The following is an 8287-nucleotide window of genomic DNA, read 5'->3' on the forward strand; positions in this document are numbered from 1 at the left end:
AACTATTCATTTTTGTAGATGATATAATTCTTTTTTTTTTATATTACTTTAAGTTCTGGGGTACATGTGCAGAATGTACATGTGTGTTACATAGGTATACATGGTGGTTTGCTGCACTCATCAACCCGTCATCTACATTAGGTATTTCTCCTAATGCTATCCCTCCCCTAGCCCCCCAAACCCAGACAGGCCCCTGTGTATGATGTTCCCCGCTCTGTGTCCATGTGTTCTTATTGTTTAATGCCCACTTATGAGTGAGATAATTCTATACCTCAAAAAGTCAAAAATCTCTGTCCAGAAACTCTTCGATCTCATAAACAACTTTAGCAAAATTTCAGTATACAAATTCCATGTAAAAAAATCAGTAGCATTCCTATACACCAACAACATCTAAGCTGAGAGCAAAATCACAAACAAAATCCCATTCACAATAGCCAAAAATATGAAACACCTAGGAATACAGTTAACCTGGGAAGTGAAAGATCTCTACAATAAGAATTACAAAACACTGCTAAAAGAAATCAAAGATGACACAAGCAAATGAGAAAACATGCCATGCTCATGGATTGGAAGATCAATATTGTTAAAATGGCCATATTGTCCAAAGCAATTTACAGATTCAATGTTATACCTATCAAACTACAAGTGACATTCTTCACGGAATTAGAAAAAAACTATTTTAAAATTTGTGTGAAACTAAAAGGAGCCCACATAGCCAAGGCAATCCTAAGCAAAAAGAATAAACTTGGAGGCATCACATTACCTGACTTCAAACTATACTACAAGGTTATAGTAACCAAAACAACATGGTACCAGTACAAAAACAGACACATAGACCAATAGATCAGAAAAGAGAGAAGAGAAGTAATGCTGCACACCTACAGCCATTTGATCTTTGGCAAAATTGACATAAACAAGCAATGGGGAAAATAAACGGTCCTGGGATAACTGTCTAGCCATATGCAGAAGATTGAAACTAAAACCCTTCCTTTCACCCTATATGAAAACCAATTCAAGATGGATTAAAGACTTAAATGTAAAACCTAAAAATATAAAAACCCTGGAAGATAACCTAAGAATTACTATCCCGGACATAAGACTGCGCAAAGATTTCATGACAAAGACGCCAAGAGCTGTTGCAACTAAAACAAAAATTGACAAATGGGACCCGACTAAAGTAAAGACATTCTACTTCACAAAACAATCTATCTTCGGAGTAAACAGACAACTTTCAGAATGGGAGAAAATATTTGCAAACTGTTTAACAATATTATCAGTTCTTAATATTCATCATTATTTTATTACCAACATCTCTTAGTATTGATTTAAGCAACATTAATTGCTGATATTCTTCCAACAAAGGTCTGATGTCCAGAATCTCTAAGGAAGTCGAACAAATTTACAAGCAAAAAACAAACAACTCCATTACAAAGTGGACAAAGGACATGAACAGACATTTTTCAAAAGAAGACATATATACAGCCAACAAGTATATGAAAAAATGCTCAACATCAGTGCTCATTAGAGAAATGGAAATCAAAATCCCAGTGAAATACTATCTCATACCAGCTGGAATAGCTATTATTAAAAAGTCAAAATATAACAGTTGTTGGCAAGTTTGTGGAGTAAAGGGAATGCTTATGTACTTCTGGTGGTTATGTAAATTATTTCCCTCACTGTGGAAAGCAGTTTGGAGATTTCTCAAATAACCAGAATTACTCTGCCACCTAGCAACTCATTATTGAGTATATACTCAGAGGAATATAAATATTTCTACTGTAAAAACACATGCACGTGTATGTTCAAGGCAGTACCATTCATAATAGCAAATACATGAAATCAGCCTTAATGCCCATTCATGGTAGACTGAAGGAAAAAATGTGCTAAATGTACACTGTGGACTACTAAGTATCTATTGAAAAGAATGAGATTATGTCCTTTGCAGCCATGTGGACAAAACTGGAGGCCATTATCCTAAGCACACTAACACAAGAAGAGAAAATCAAATATGGTATGTTCTCACTTATAAGTGGGAGCTAAATATTGAGTATATATGGACACAAGGAATAGAGCAACAGACACTTGAGCCTACTTGAGTGTGGAGGGTGGGAGGAGGGTGATGATCTATAAGCTATCCATGGGATACTATGCTAATTACCTGGGTGACAAAATAGTCTGTACAACAAATCTCCATGACATGCAATTTACCAATATAATAAACTTGCAGCAGTACCACTGAATCTAAAGTAAAAGTTAAAAAAAGAGAAGTTCAAATAGCCCTATTGATTACATTGTTCCCAATAATATACTAATCTTCTTACTATAGGATACTAAGGAATTCGTAGTTTCAGAAACATGTTCTGACTCAGTTATGGCGAAGATTTGAGAGTAACACAGTAGCTAATTAGAAGTTCTCTTTCACTTTGATGTCAAGTCTTTTCACTATTATATTTGTGTTCCAAATTAATACTTAATAATCATTTGATTTAAAGTATTAAGATAGCTATTGCCATCCATGACTTCAATTAGAATCTATGCTTACTTTAATTGTGAAAATAGGGGAAATATCTGCCACTTTTATTTTAAAATAATCTTAGATGAATGGGAATTCAAGTATTATATAGAGGATATAATTTGAACACTAAAATTCAGACAGAAATTTTTGACAGGTAAGTACTTTAGCTACCACAGTGATAGATTGCCTTAGATAATGAGACACATATAATCAGCACATTAATTGTAATCAAAGACGATTCTGGGAAGGTATCACTATTCAGAGGAATAGGGATATGAGGATTGCATCAAACCTTCAGTTGTAGTAGAGATTTCCATCTTGGGTTTTGAATGCTATTTCCCTTTGTCCCCTTGTTTACATTCCAGAGATCTCTCTAAATGTTTATATGTATATAAAGCTTTAAGGTAAAGCTAACTGCCACACATTGAACTTTTCTTTCTTCTATGCTTTTAGCAATGATTTGTCAGTATGGCCTGTGGATAATTATCCATTATTCATCATGAGCAATTTCTGCAGCAATATTTCCCATCATCACTGACTGCTGTTAAGTATGATTTATTTTTTCTCTTTTCCAAATGTTTCCCTTCTTATGAAATCTTCTGTAGTGTATGCTATGGCCAATCACTTTACAATCTCATTTCTGAAGTTTAAGTTAAAAAAAAATCTGATTTATAATTTCATGGCTTAGGAAAATAGAACATCCTTTTGTACATTTTATTTTAATTCAATGCTTCATTTTAGAAAACCAATATTTTTGACTTCTTATTAAGAATGATTTGCAGTTGATGCGACCATATAAAATAAACTACATATTTTGTCTATTGCTAGTCCAAATATTTGTGGTTTATGACATTTTTGTAGACCACTGAATTATGTGGTGTTTGATATAGTTAGGCTTTGTGTCCCCACCCAAATCTCATCTTGAATTGTAATCCCCAGATGTTGAGGGAGGGACCTGATGGGTGGTGATTGGATCATAGGGGTGGTTTACCCCATGCTGTTTCTCCTAGTAGTGAGTAGTTCTCATGAGATCTGATGGTTTTGTAAGTGTTTGGTAGTTTCTTCTTGCTCTCTTCTCTCTCCCGCCTCTGTGAAGAGGTGATTTCTGCCATGATTGTAAGTTTCCTGAGGCCTCCCAGACCTGCAGAACTGTGAGTCAATTAAAGCTTTTTTCTTTCTTTCTTTTTTTTTTTTTTTTTTTTTTTTTTTTTTTTTTTTTTTTTTTTTTTTTGGTTTATAAATTACCCAGTCTCAGGGAATTCTTTACAGCAGTGTGAAATCAAACTATTATGTTGGTGCAAAAGTAATTGCAGTTTTTGTCATTAAAAGTAATGGCAAAATAATTAAAAGTATGGCAAAAAAACTGCAATTACTATTGCAACAACCTAATAATACAGGAAATTGGTACCAAGAGTGAGGTATTACTATAAAGAAATGTAAAAATATGGAAGCAACTTTGGATCTGGGTAATAGGCAGAGGTTGGAACAGTTTGGAGGGCACAAAAGAAGACAGGAAGATGTGAGAAGGTTTGGAACTTCCTAGAGACTTGTTGAGTGGTTGTGACCAAAATGTTGATAGTAATAGGGCTAATGAAGTCCAGGCTGAGGTGGTTGCAGATGGATATGAGAAATGCCTTGAGAACTGGAGCAAAGGTCAGTCTTGCTCTGCTTTAGCAAAGAGACTACTGGCATTTTGTCCCTGCCCTAGAGATCTGTGGAACTTTGAACTTGAGAGATGATCTGAAACTGGAACTTACATTTAAAAGGAAAGTAGAGCATAAAATTTTGAAAAATGTGCAGCCTGATGATGTGGTAGAAAAGAAAAACCCGTTTTCTGGGGAGAAATTTAAGCATACTGCAAACATTTGCGTAAGTAATGAGGAGCATAATGTCACTTTTCAAGACAACAACAGGGAAAATGTGTCTAGGGCATGTCAGAGATCTTGATAGCAGCCCTTCCCATCACATGCTCAGAGGGCTAGAATGGAAAAATGGTTGTACGGGCTGGGTCCAGGACCCCTCTATACCGTTCAGCCTTGGGATGTAATGCCCTGTGTCCCAGCTGCTCCAGTTCCAGCAGTGGTTAGACGGGGCCAAGGTACAGCTCAAACTGTTGCTTCAGAAGGTCCAAGCCCCAAACCTTGTCAGCTTACATGTGGTGCTGGGTTGCCTGCAGGTACACTGAAAATAATTGAGGTTTAGGGGGAAGGGAAATGTGGGTTCGGAGCCCCCACAAAGAGTCTCCATGGGGACACTGCCTAATGGAGCTATGAGAAGACAGTCACTGTCCTTCAGACCCCAGAATGGCAGATCCACACGCTGACAGCTTGCATCATGCACCTGGAAAAGCCACAGACACTCAATGCTAGCCCATGGAAGCAGCCAGGAGGGGAGCTGTACCCTGCAATGCCACAGGGGTGGAGCTGCGCAACACCATGGGGAGCTCACCTCTTGCATCAGTGTGCAAGAATGAAATGGAACTGGAAATGAGACATAGGGTCAAAAGAGATTATTTATCAGCTTTAAGATGTAATGACTGTCCCCACTGGATTTCAGGCTTTCATGGGACCTGTAGCCCTTTGTTTTGGCCAATTTATCTTATTTGGAATGGAAATATTTACCCAATGCCTGTACCCCCATTCTATCTCGGAAGTCACTAGCTTGATTTTTTAATACTGTCTTGCTTTTTATTTTACAAGCTCATAGACGGAAGTGACTTGCCTTGTCTCAGATGAGACATTGGACTGTGGACTTTTGAGTAATGCGAAGTTAGTTAAGACTTTGGGGGACTGCTGGGAAGGCACGACTGGTTTTGAAATGCGAAAATACATGAGATTTTGGAGGTGCCAGGGGCAGAATCATATGGTTAGGCTTTGTGTCCCCACCCAAATCTCATCTTGAATTGTAATCCCCAGACGTTGAAGGAGAGACTTTGTGGGAGGGGATTGAATTATGGGGGTAGTTTCCCTCATGTTGTTCTCATGATAGTGAGTGAGTTCTTTTGTATAATTTTATAAAATTGATAAAGTTGGTAAAATATACATAAAAAAATCTCCTTCAAGAATTCTAAATACATGTACATTAGAATATTTAATATTTTACCATAGGTCTCTGAAGTTCTGCTGAGTTTAATATTTTTTCTCCGTGTTTAGATTAGATACATTTTATTAATCTTTCATTTTTTTCTTCTTTATCTAGTCTGTTGATATATCCATCTAATCTATTTATTACTTTAGATATTATGTGATTCAGTACTAAAGTTTTCATTTGGTTCTTTTTTAGGATTTTAGTTTCTCTGATGAAATTCTCTATCTTTTCCACATTTAGTCCATCTTTTCCTCATGTATACAGTAACTAATCCCAACAGTTATTTTAAATCTTGATGCTCAATGTTTTACTTTACTGGGAGTTCCATTTTTTGTTTCTTTGCATATCTCAGATTTTTGGTATTCTATGCTGGAAAGAACTGAACAGATGCTGGTAGATAATATTTATTTTTAGTAAATAATAACCCCTTTTTATAAGGTATTAAATGTGAAGGCCTTACTTCTACAAATTCATCCAGAGTAGAACTTGTTGTGTGCTATGCTGTACCTTTAGCTAATGCCAATTCACTACTTATTTCAAATTATTTAAAGTCAATTTTAGGTCCCCCTGCCTTCCAAAGGGCTACAATAGAAGCATCACTAGATTCTGGAGAGATTTATCTGCTTTCCAGCCCTGCCTTGATTTCCTGTGTACTGTTGTGTTCTTGATGAAAAGCCAGGGAAAACAAATGTGGAAAAGAAAGACTTTGGTCTCTGCTTCTGGATTTCATCAGAAGAAAATCTGTCATTCTTGTCTACAGGCTCTCAGAAACATGGCTCGTAACTAATTGGTCAATACTGACATAACCACTATTAAATCAAGGTGATATCATGTGCCTTCTGATGTGATGTATTCTAACAAATTGCTTAACTTGGGTCTAATCATGAGGAAATATCAGCAAAAGCAAATAAAGAAATATTATGCAAAACAAACACATGGCCTTACTCTTAAAAAATGTCAACATTAAGGAACACACACACAAAAAGACAGAGAAACTATTCTGGGGTAAAGAAAAATAAAGGGATATGAAAATTAAAGGCAATGCATAGCACGGACTAGGGAAGAAAAATACTACAAAGAACATTGTTAGAAAAACTGACAAAAATCTGAATATGTACTGTGGGTTAGGTAGTATAATTTTATCAAGGTTAACTATAGAATGGCTATTTTGATTTTGATAATTATACTAATTTTGTTGACTAGACTGTGGTTATTTAATGAAATGTTCATATTCCTAAGAAATTCACACTGAATTATTGCACGTAAATGCCTCTAACTTACTCTAAAATATTTCAGGAAAAAATACACATATAAATAGATTGATAGATCAGGAGGAAAGAGAGCAGATGATAAAGCAAATGCAGCAAAATATAAACAAAAGATCAATCTAAGGAGAGACAGAAGTTCTTTGTACTATTATTGCAGGTTTTCTTTAAGTTTGAAAATGTATCATACTAAAAATTTAACAAAATAAAAGTTATTGCATTTCCCCCCTTACTCCTACAATATCTCTGCCAGATTTATTTCTCTTTCCACCATGCCTCCCTAGGGAAATAGAAGGCCATTCGTTTTTCTCACCTAATAAGGATTGTACTACTTTGGAATTTTGTTCATTTTGACTTTATTTTTATCTACAGCTCTGATGGGTTTAAAAATGCTTATTGAATATTTCCTTATTGTTTAGGTAGATGTAACAGTCTCTTGTCCTTTGTCCCAATTTGAAATGGTTAGTTTTCTACACACAGTCTACTTAATGATTAACTTAGAATAAATGCAAATGCTATTCTAACAAATTGATGTCTTTAGGGCTGTAATGTGAGAATTTAGACATATGGACACTCTATGAAAAATAATAATTTTCTCTATGTCTGACTTTTAACATGTTTTCTTTCTCGTCATCACTGAAGAATTCTTCTTATTACCTAATAACGATCTTGAGATTAATGGCCTAACATTTTATTCCTCATACAGTTACACTATTCTATTACATTATTCCTGAACAATTAGGAAAAGATTCATAATGATTTTCATCCTAAAGCCAAATTATAGTTAAAGTGTTGTAAGTTGTATATTTATTTTATATAAACTAAATAAATAACTCTGCAGCAATTCTGTGATGCTACAATGATGTTTAGATGTTATCCCTTAAGTCATGGCTTCAAAAGTAACCAAGTTTCCTTGAATTTCCTAGAACCAGGGACTTTCTATGAATTCCAAACAAAGATAATTCAAAGAAAAAAGTTATTTTAAATAAAATTAATATATTAAAGAATATTCATAAAGAACGAATTAACTTTTGTTAACTAAATATTTAATGTCTTACTATGTATCAGGCACTGCTGGGCACACAAAATACACCAGTGATCAAAATATTTTGCTTCCTTTATGGGGTTTACATTCTACTATGGTGGAGAAAAACAACACATATTAAAAAGATCAGTAAGTAAATCATATGGTAAGATAAAATATACTAGGTGTTATGGGGAAAATAAGAAAATAGAGCTGATTAAATAGGTCAGAAATATTGGCTGTGGGTACAGTTTTAAATAGGCACCTGAACTGCACAAAAACCCCCAAAATTGGTAAGTAGGACCTAATTAGATTAAAGAGCTTCTGTACAGCAAAAGAAACTATAAACAGTGAACAGATAATCTACAGAATGGAAAAAAAAATTGCAAACTATAC

Source organism: Rhinopithecus roxellana, chromosome 6 (assembly GCF_007565055.1).
Source record: "Rhinopithecus roxellana isolate Shanxi Qingling chromosome 6, ASM756505v1, whole genome shotgun sequence".
NCBI lineage: Eukaryota > Metazoa > Chordata > Mammalia > Primates > Cercopithecidae > Rhinopithecus > Rhinopithecus roxellana.